This window comes from Erigeron canadensis, chromosome 7 (assembly GCF_010389155.1).
Source record: "Erigeron canadensis isolate Cc75 chromosome 7, C_canadensis_v1, whole genome shotgun sequence".
NCBI classification, from domain to species: Eukaryota; Viridiplantae; Streptophyta; class Magnoliopsida; order Asterales; family Asteraceae; genus Erigeron; species Erigeron canadensis.
The window spans coordinates 35,616,597-35,626,786 of record NC_057767.1 but is presented as its reverse complement, the minus strand read 5'-3'; the positions used below and the strand labels follow the sequence as shown (position 1 = coordinate 35,626,786).

General features: G+C 31.0%; 1 long non-coding RNA gene across 1 annotated transcript; it reads right to left on the bottom strand.

Moving 5' to 3' along the window:
• Positions 1-3,188: 3,188 nt before the first annotated feature.
• Positions 3,189-4,151, bottom strand: LOC122607747. Its single transcript, XR_006325087.1, has 2 exons — positions 3,834-4,151; positions 3,189-3,717 (listed from the first exon to the last, which is right to left on the bottom strand). It is a non-coding gene; the product is annotated as an uncharacterized LOC122607747 (long non-coding RNA).
• Positions 4,152-10,190: the final 6,039 nt, after the last annotated feature.

Below are 10,190 nucleotides of genomic sequence, written 5' to 3'. Positions count from 1 at the left end.
TCATAAAATCGTAATGGTATACTTGGTATGGAGCCATGGGTCGATTAATAAAAGATTAAGGAATTTTTTCTAGGAGAATTCCCTTAAAGTTTGATTCCCTAATTAAAATAGGTAACGATATAAATGAAAAAGTATGATTTAATGTTTAAAGACAATATAAATTAAAATTTGTGTTGTGTAAAGATACATTAGTATTAGTAATTTGATATATTTAAATTTTAAGTAACTTTCAGAAGTTGTAAATTCTTTCAAGTATATTACCGAAAGAATTATCATGGAAAAAAAACTATATATGTTACCTAAGAATCGCAAAAAGATAGTTGTATAGATTATAGAATTGTTAGAAGGTTATTCTATTGTTGTTTATATATATGTGACAATGGTATTTTCATATCTATGATTTAGCTAGATTTTTCACATCTCTTATTTGCTAGAAGTTTGAAATAGAAGTCGTGGTATATGAATGAAAGATTACATGGGGTATATCCATTTGTGACACCATTCACCATTGAGGCTAGAGATCTCCGAGCAAGCAATATCGTTATTAACGAGAAAAATTACATCCTTAGGGATGCTAAAAGGGAAAAGGCGTTTACTTATGAATATGTTGATGCGGCTTATGTTATTATATACGAGCATGGTATTTGTGCAATGCGGCGGCAGTGGTGGGGAAGACGGTTTAGTGATATTGGTGATGGTACTATTCGTGATGGTGGCGGTGTCAATTGTGATAGTGGAAATTTTTTGAAGATAAGGACTTAAAGTGTTAATTATTAAAATAAAAGTTTAGAATCTAAATTAATTTATTAAGGGCTAAACATAAAAAGTCAAGGGCAATTCTGGTAATTCAAATGTAGAATTACCTAAAATAAAAAGAGGTTTTTTTATAAGGGAATATAGATATAGATATTATACTAGTTTTAGCATCCATACGATATACGGTAGCTACTTGGCGATAATGTTCCTGAGGTACCGTTCACCCCGGACAACCAAGAGTTTACAAAGGGGTATTATCTAACTGACGGTATCTATCCATAACGGGCTACAACTATGAAGTTTTTCAAATGTCCCATGGGCCCCAAGATTACAAACTTCAAGCGTTACCAAGAAACAGCAAGGAAAGGCGTAGAGCGTGCATTTGGGGTGCTTCAAGGTTGCTGAAAAATCCTTCATCATGGAGCCCGCCCATTCAACATCAACAAAATTAAATGCAACATGTACACTTGTGTAATTTTTCACAACATGATCGTTGAACATAACGGTTGTGTAATCAGTCATTTTGATTTAGAGTTAATTCCACCTACAATGCCAACCCGTACTTGGGGATGAACGGGTTGAAATATAGTTACGTATGATGGGGGATTTACGTGATAAGCGACGCGCAACCGTCTTGGAGGCGCCCTAATCAAAGACATTTGGCACTTGTCAGAAACCAACGTCAACATTGAAGTTTTTTCTTCGACTAATAATGTAAGACTTGTCTTTTTTTTAATGTATTTTGTTATATATAATGTATTTTTTAAAAAATGTAATATTATTTCATTTAATGTAATGTTCTATTTTAAAGAAAAATATGCTTTATTTATTTTTGGGTAAATATGACATAGAAATTAAAAACAAAATTTGAGGAAGAGGTGAGGAAAAGTTGAGAAAGGGATGTTATTGCTACTGGGTGTGGATGAGGTATTTCATGAGAAAGAAAAGTTGATGTGTAGTGAAGAAAAGTTGAGGAAGAGCTCCCATTAGGAAAGATCTGACACATAAAACTAATACAGACTCAAAATTAAGCAGATGATGCAGGTAGCTGCTCATGAGTATAGTTAATGGAGGTGTAGAGGTGATAACTGCTGTAGATGAGGTGGTTGAGATATTATTGCTAACCTTTATTATTGCAGTTTGAGTGAGGTTCTAGCTTTTTCATGATCATGTGAAAATTAATATGAGGTGAAAGTACTGGCACCGGGTAGGTTTTCTTTTTATTTTTAAATTATACTTCATCCATTTAAGATTCTATACCCATAATTTAGGATAAAACTAGATTAGTTTCCCGCATAATACGTGAGCTAAACATATTAGGTTTTTATAATAACATAATTAATAGTTATAGATTAAACATGTTGAAATATGACGATAATATTATTCAAAAAGTTTATGTATCGAGGTTGTTTAGTAAAATATACATGTTAAGTCCTAGTGTAATGTATTAGATTTTTTATAACAAAATGTGTAAAAGAACATTTAACTCTTCAATTGTAAGTTGAGTCAACTTTTGCTCAATTAACTTAGGCCAGCTTGGACGTCTAAGTTGATCCATTATTCACATGTATTGATGTAATAAGCTTAAATTCTTAAAGTTTACCATAATAGAAAGACTAATGTTTTGTTTATTAATTAATAATACATTTGGTAATTATATCATTATTTTGATCTAAGTTTGTAACTAAAAGTTTAAATTCATATAATGGTCTTTGATTCTTAGTAAAAGAATTTAGAATACGTGAAATAAACATATTTAATTTCATAAAAATATAATTAATAATTATAGATAAAATATGTTTAAATATAATGAGATTTTTTCCAAATAAATACTTTTATCAAAGATAATTAGTAAAATAATTGATAAATTAGTGGCTTACATATGCATTATTCGTAAAACATAAATCGACTCTTCTTTGTATACCTGTATTTCTTCATTTACATTTGTTGTTATTTTTTTTAATATTTTTTTTAGAAGTCATGATAATGTAGTAGTTTTAAAATTTTGAAATAGAAGTCTACCACTTATTAATAGATGAATGGAGTAATATATATTTTTTAATGTGTTGTATTAGTAATGTTTAATAATAAAATTTAATTTTCCTCATATGATTTATAAAGTTAATGAGTATAGTAAAATAATGTTTATTTTTTAATTAAGTATTTATACATTATTAAATTGAGTCATCATAGTTTTACATTTTAAGTCTCGACGTCTCGTGATATATATGGTTAGTAAGGTCTTTGACCATGTATATGTTTCACTTTTCATATTTATGGGGTGTATTAGTTAAGGTTTTTTAGAAATCTTGTATATGTGTAAATTAAAAGTAATGATAATCGAAGATTAAAAAATAATATAGTTACTCTCATAAAAGTAATAAAAAAATAAAGCGACTTCAGATAAATTAGATGTGTCAAACAAATAGATATTTTTCAAATGTATGTTATATATATTATATATAACAATCCCAATTTAAACTGCTACAGTACCGGTTCAGTTGTAGCCGGTTCAGTTGTAGCCGGTTCAGTTACAAGACCCGGTTCAGTTTGCACAGTACCCGGTTTAGTTCCAAAAATATTGTACAATTTCTTAAATACAAAGTACAACTTCTAAAGCATAAAATATACCCACAAAGTATACACAAATACATGAAGAAATCTTCTGTAACCACCGGAATCATCCATAACCACCGCCGGTAACCACCACTGGCAACGCCCACCCGCACCGAATAACGGCGGGTGCGACGTCGGCGACGGATCTGATGAACCACTAAAGATAATATGTCCAACATTAGAGAACAATTGACGAAGGTAAGAAACAACATGAACAACAATCGGTCTCCTTCCACCGCCAGTAACAACCACCTCCGGTTACAACCGGGGTTCTCATTCCTTGATTTGACGCCATCACGCTTTCAAATCACCAACCCAACAACACTTACAGAACAAACTTCAAACCTAACAACTCAATTATATATAAAAAAAAGAGTCTTTAAAAAAAGTTACAAAATTCCAACACTATAATGAACATTCATAGATGTAAACTATAAAATAAAAAAATAAAAAAAACCTACCAGTGTTAACCGACACCGATCTTCAGCCAAAAATTCGTAACAACTAAAAGATAATATGTCCAAACTCCGATGGGATGGCGGCGGCTTGGAATAACCACATACTCCGCCGCTAGATGTTATCCGTGACCGGAAAATCTGTTTATTTCACCATCAAAAGATTTTTTGTTAACTAAAAAAACTCAACAAGGCTTTATAAACTTTACATATGGTTTTGAAAATTGTATACTCAATAAGGAGAGAGAGAAAAAAACCATTTGTATTATTGTGTGTGTGAGAGGCAGATAGAATTAAAAACAGTTAATATAAAGGAAAAACAAGAAATACCCATAGTTTTGTAAAAATGGATGAGTAGGTAAGGTGGGATTAGGTTACTCTTTGCCGTTGAAAAAAAATAAGATATATTAATAATAAACTAAATATTACTCAATATATTACAACTTGGCAATTTATGTACGCTACACGACCAAAACGGCAAAACGTGTCCTCCACTTCATTTTTTAACCCTAAGCTATGTTGTTAGGCTTCTCTTGGTCCGCTTTTGTTGGGTTTCTCCCATCCATTCTAGCCAGATTGTTATGGTTTACATGCGTATTAAAAGTTAAGTATTTATAACTATAACTTTTTGATATAGACTTATGTATTTGCTATCAACACTGTCACTATTAAGTTTTTCATATGTTAACCTTTTCATATTTGTAAAGCTTTGATGTTTATGAGTAATCAAAATACTAAATTACTTTTACTTTTGTGCCCACAGCGATACCAATTTCGACTTGTGCCTTCATCGATACAAATTTCGACTTGTGTCTGCAGCAAAACGCGGGTGTATGTCTAATAACTATTTGTTCCCGCCGCAACGCGCGGGGAACCAAACTAGTTGATGAATAAACCTTATTTATATTTAAAAAATTCTTCTGTATACAAAATTTTTATTTTATTGTGTTTGGTTCTTTTAGTCTTTTTGAAAACCATGGTTATCTATTGATTATCTAAAAAAACTACAAGATAAAAAATAAAAACTAAAAAGAAACGTAACAAAAATATACGTAACAATTTGATAATGATGTCGATGTTACCATAAGAGATTTAAGTCTAGATTTACATTTGCAGAGTATATACAAGTTGGCCAATTAGGTTTATCTTTGGGGCTTTATTCAATTATGTCGTTGTTTATTTTAATTTTGTTTTTTTTAAGTTCTTTGTTATTATTATATGGTGTTTTATTATTATTAAATATTATTTATTTTATGGTACACATGATTCAAAAAGGAAGTTTTAGCTCACGCCTGTACATATACTATTATAACTATTTACTATTATAAATATTTATGGTCTATGATTTAAAAAAGGTTTTTTGTCTAATCATATAAAATGAAACTATTAATATTGTCATTTAACAATAATGAAATAGTTAAATTTGATCTAATGGTTATGAATCAAAGATGAAATTCATCCAAAAGTATTCTTTTGTATCCAAATTTTTTATTTTATTTTGTGTTTGGTTCTTTTAGTTTTTTGAAAACCATGGTTATCTAAAAAAACTATATAAAAAAAAACTAAAGAGAAACGTAACAAAAATATACGTAACAAATTGATAATGATGTCGATATTACCGTAAGAGATTTAAGTCTAGATTTACATTTACATACCATATACAAGTTGGCCAATTAGGTTTAGCTTTGGGGCTTTATTCAAGTATGTTCGTTGTTTATTTTAACTTTGTTTTTTTTTAGTTCTTTGTTATTATAATATGGTGTTTTATTATTATTAATTATTATTTATTTTATGGTACACGTGATTCAAAAAGGAAGCTTTAGCTCACGCCTGTACATATACGATTATAAATATTTACTATTATAAATATTTACGGTCTATGATTTAAAGGAGTTTTTTTTGTCTAATCATATAAAGTGAAAGTATTAATATTGTCATTTAACAAAGATGAAAATAATTAAATTTGATCTAATAGTTATAAATTAAAGATGAAATTCATCCAATGGTTCCTATTTATTTATGAATAAATTTAGGAACTTGTTATATATATATATATATATATATGATAATAGATAGATGACCCATGTATTAATATATCCTCCATAGTCCATAATACTTGATAAGAAACTGACCATAAGCAATATGATGCAACTAAATATTTCCGTACAAGACTCAAATGGTTTGTTACTTGACCATACGCATATATGTAAAATATGTAATGGAATTCAATTCTGTCTTCCTCTACACAACTATCGAGTTGTATACGACATTGTTACTTTGAGGTGTATATGACATTGTTACTTACTATCTAATTTAACTTTGTCACAAAAAGGTTTAGGATGATCTATATCATCTCTCATATATCTATTTGTTCATCCACATCTATACTTACTTAATTAGTGAGTGTAACACCAATCATTTAAAAATAAGGATTTTCAAACATTTTCACCTAACGGTGTCAAGGAAAGCGGAACAAATATTTAAAAGTCCAAACCAATAAATTCAGTTTGATTTATTCATTAAGGGTGTTACTTGTCATATCATAGAAACAAGTCTAAATGAAAATTCATCGGTTTCCCAACATTAAACAACTGATCACCAAGTCATTACAAGTCTTAAATACCAAAACATAATTCAAATGTCTAAAAGGAGCAGTCACTATGGGTAAACTACAGTCATCTTCAAATGCTATCTACCCATGCTTCGCTTTTTATTCATCAACGATCATAAGCTTGCTAAACCTGAAGGAACAACAAATTTCAAGAAAACAAGTGTTAGCTAAGTAAGAATACACAAGGTTTAGAAAGCATTTGTCCATTTAAAACATAATAGAAAAGTTATTACGATCGTTAAGGCACAAACATCAACATATCATCATACAAACATATCATAGCATCGTCATCAACATATTAGGATGAATCACCCTACATGTGCCTAATCACCTTTTACATCTCATACAACACATACATCATTATTAGTGAGATATAAGTCACACCCGACTAGATGTACAACCTTTCGGTAGTACATCAATGTCGTTAAGGAACGGCGAGCCAATCCCTGGGTAATCCGTATGTATAAGACAAGTGGGGTTGGTAAGACCTCCCGTATTACTCTACACATTGTACCTCGTTGCAAGGAGCCACCCAAGCAACCACATCAAACGCACAACCCTGGCAAAGGTATGTACGGGTTAAGCTTAACACTTTCATCTTTGTAAAATAGCTCGAGCATTAACATATATCACATCAGATCAATTCACATTAACGTTTGGTCCCTTAAACGTGCACGTGACATGGCAACTTAAAGAGTCTAGTGAACTAGATGAACAAGCCATACAATCACGCACATTTTAATAATCATCAACAAGTGACACAATCCATTACATCATAAGACATTGCATATCATTTCATAAGATAACATCACATCACATATCATTGGGCCTGCAATTCAGGTCTTAATGGTCAATTACATAGCCCATATAACCTCCTGTGTAACCCCGAATACCCATAGGCAACAAGATATCATTAGGGAAGTTAAATTATGAAAACTATGCATTTGTTGAACCCTCAGCGTGTCAAAGTAGTGTATCTTACCTTAATAGAGCTTACCAACAAGTTAAAGTGTATTACGGTGCTTGATACGTACTCCCGACAACCTATAATGAAGCACGAATGATCTAAGCATCGAATGATAAACATCAGCAAAAATACGCTAGGTGCGCCGCAACCCAATGACTACCACTAGGTGTGCCGCACCAGAACACAACACCTCCCTCGGGACAAGTCAGTGTGCCGCACCTCCCACATGGGCACCTGCTGCTGGACGGGAAAAACCTATTGTTTATCAATCCTATACGAATTCCAATCCAATCCACACCCCATGAACGACCAATAAAAATAAAAATGGCCTATTTCAAGCCTATTTGCTGCTATGAAAACATCAATTGATTCAAGGCTTGATTTCAAACATTATGATGATATTTAATCACCCAAAAAACACGTTTAATCATTAACAAAACACCATTAATCCAACCCAAACCCTAAAACTCAAAAGGAATTGGTATGAATGAATCCATTAGTCATAAATCAAAGGAAAAATACTCACTATACCTGAAGATGACAAAAGAGAATGCAAATCTTAATCAAAACACTCTCGTATCAACCAAACGACAATGAAATCGATCAAGGAATTGATTATGGTAAAGGGTGGTGGTTAGGGCTCAAAGAGAAAAAGGATATTATGAATGATTAGAAGCTAAAGACCTGATCTTTAACCCTAATCCCGTTTTTGACTTTCACCCTATGTCAAAACTCGTCCCTAAGCTTCCAAACGTCACATTATTAGCCCAAAACATCTATAGGAACTATATACAACTCAATAAACACTTTGAACACCTCTAAAGACATATTACTACATCTTAAACACATTACTACGTCAATCAATAAGACATTCAAGTCTCACACGCATAACACATTAACTACATATAAGCATTAAATCTTACATAGACTTAATGGACACGTTACGTTGACTTAACGACTAAAGTCAACCGTTAAATAAAAAGTTTGAGATGTTACAGTGAGTTGGGTAGATGAGTATCTATTGGATATCAACAAAAAAAATTCTTGCAAACGATTTACAAATCTTTTAGTAAAAACAAAACATATTTTTTTGATTAATATCTATGCAATACAGCAATAAATGATATAAAAATAACACTTCGTTCCCAATATATACAACATTTGTGAAAATGGATTAGTGAGAGATTTTTCAAAAGTCATGGATTTTACTTTAAATATTCCTATAATTTATTAATAAAAGTAGAGTAGTATATCGTTTTAAAAAGTTTGTGCACTAAACATATTTTTCTTGATCTATTAAATTTTTTGGCTGCAGCAAACTTCAATGTAATATTTCTTATTAAAAGTATAATTTTTTTAAAACCGAAATTAATGACAAATGATAGTTATTCTGATTGATTGGTTGATCACGGTGCAAAACAAGTTCAAGCTTACTGATGAAGCTTTGTAATCATATCTTACATTAATCTTATATATAAATTTGTGAGTTTTCGGGTAAAAGAGTGTTTGGGTCAACATAGCCTGACCCGACATATGCTGCAAGTTGGCCTGTTTAAATCCAAACTCATTTTGACATGTTACTTTATTATTCGAGGTGTCTGCTTTTAATCTTTTTTGCTAAATTAGATGATGATTCTTTTTCTTTATTTTTAGGTTTCAGAAATTGCAGTGATACTATTAGGCAACATAATTAACTTTGCTGCGTATGCACTTGCTCCATCCTTTCTTATTATCCCCCGGGAGCAATTAGTTGCTAATCACAGATTCTTTACTTAACTACCTACTCATTTGCAAATTTTTTTCCTATTAGGAAATAATTTGTATACATCCCAACAATTGTTTTATATTTTGAAAGATGTTATGGATAATGTTTCGTTATACTCAATTGTACTCGAGTTTTAAATAAAGTTTTTAATATGGATTGTTTACATAATAAACTTGTATATTATTTTGGTGTGATGTCAATTTGTTTTTACCATTTCTAATGTTTTTACATTCATACAACCCTAAAGAACCGCCACACATAACGACCGACTTTTAACAGTTTCCATCGCAACGCGCGGGCACTAGGCTATGTAACAACCCTCAATTTCCAATTAGGATAATTTACTTGGACTTATCTAGGTCCTTATCCCTAGAGGTTTATTAAGAGAATCGACCTTCTAGACATTCAAAGCATAGCGATAATTGCCCCCTAGTACAGTGAAATGCCTTAGAAATGCCATAAACAATAACTATAATTATTCAATACGATCTCAAGCTACAGATATTAGTTCTAATTGAACTTGACAAAATGCCAATGAACCAAAAATTGAATCTCGAGAAGTTAAGTTATACAAATAATAAGGTAAGACTCATAAGTTGTGATAACAATCATAAATCTTCACAAAGGACCAACAATTCAAACGCCAAACTAATTGACGTACATTTGAACACAAAGATATAATGACCATCTTGAAAATAGATTTATAAACTATTATGTACATAATAGTAAGCTTGAATAATAATAAGTACATAAATATATTGCAACATTTGAATAAGTCTTCCAATTAAAAGATATGCACACAACTTAAACTTATTATACATATAAACTCTTATAAAATCCACCAATCAACATACAACTAACCCACTTATTCTTACACTCACACATAAATATACATCACATATACATATACATACATACAAACACTAGTTAGGACTTAAACCCAACACAAACCACTTGGGTTAACTAATGAGTTCACTCCTAACCCACTACACCACTCCATTAGACCAATAGGCATCCTCC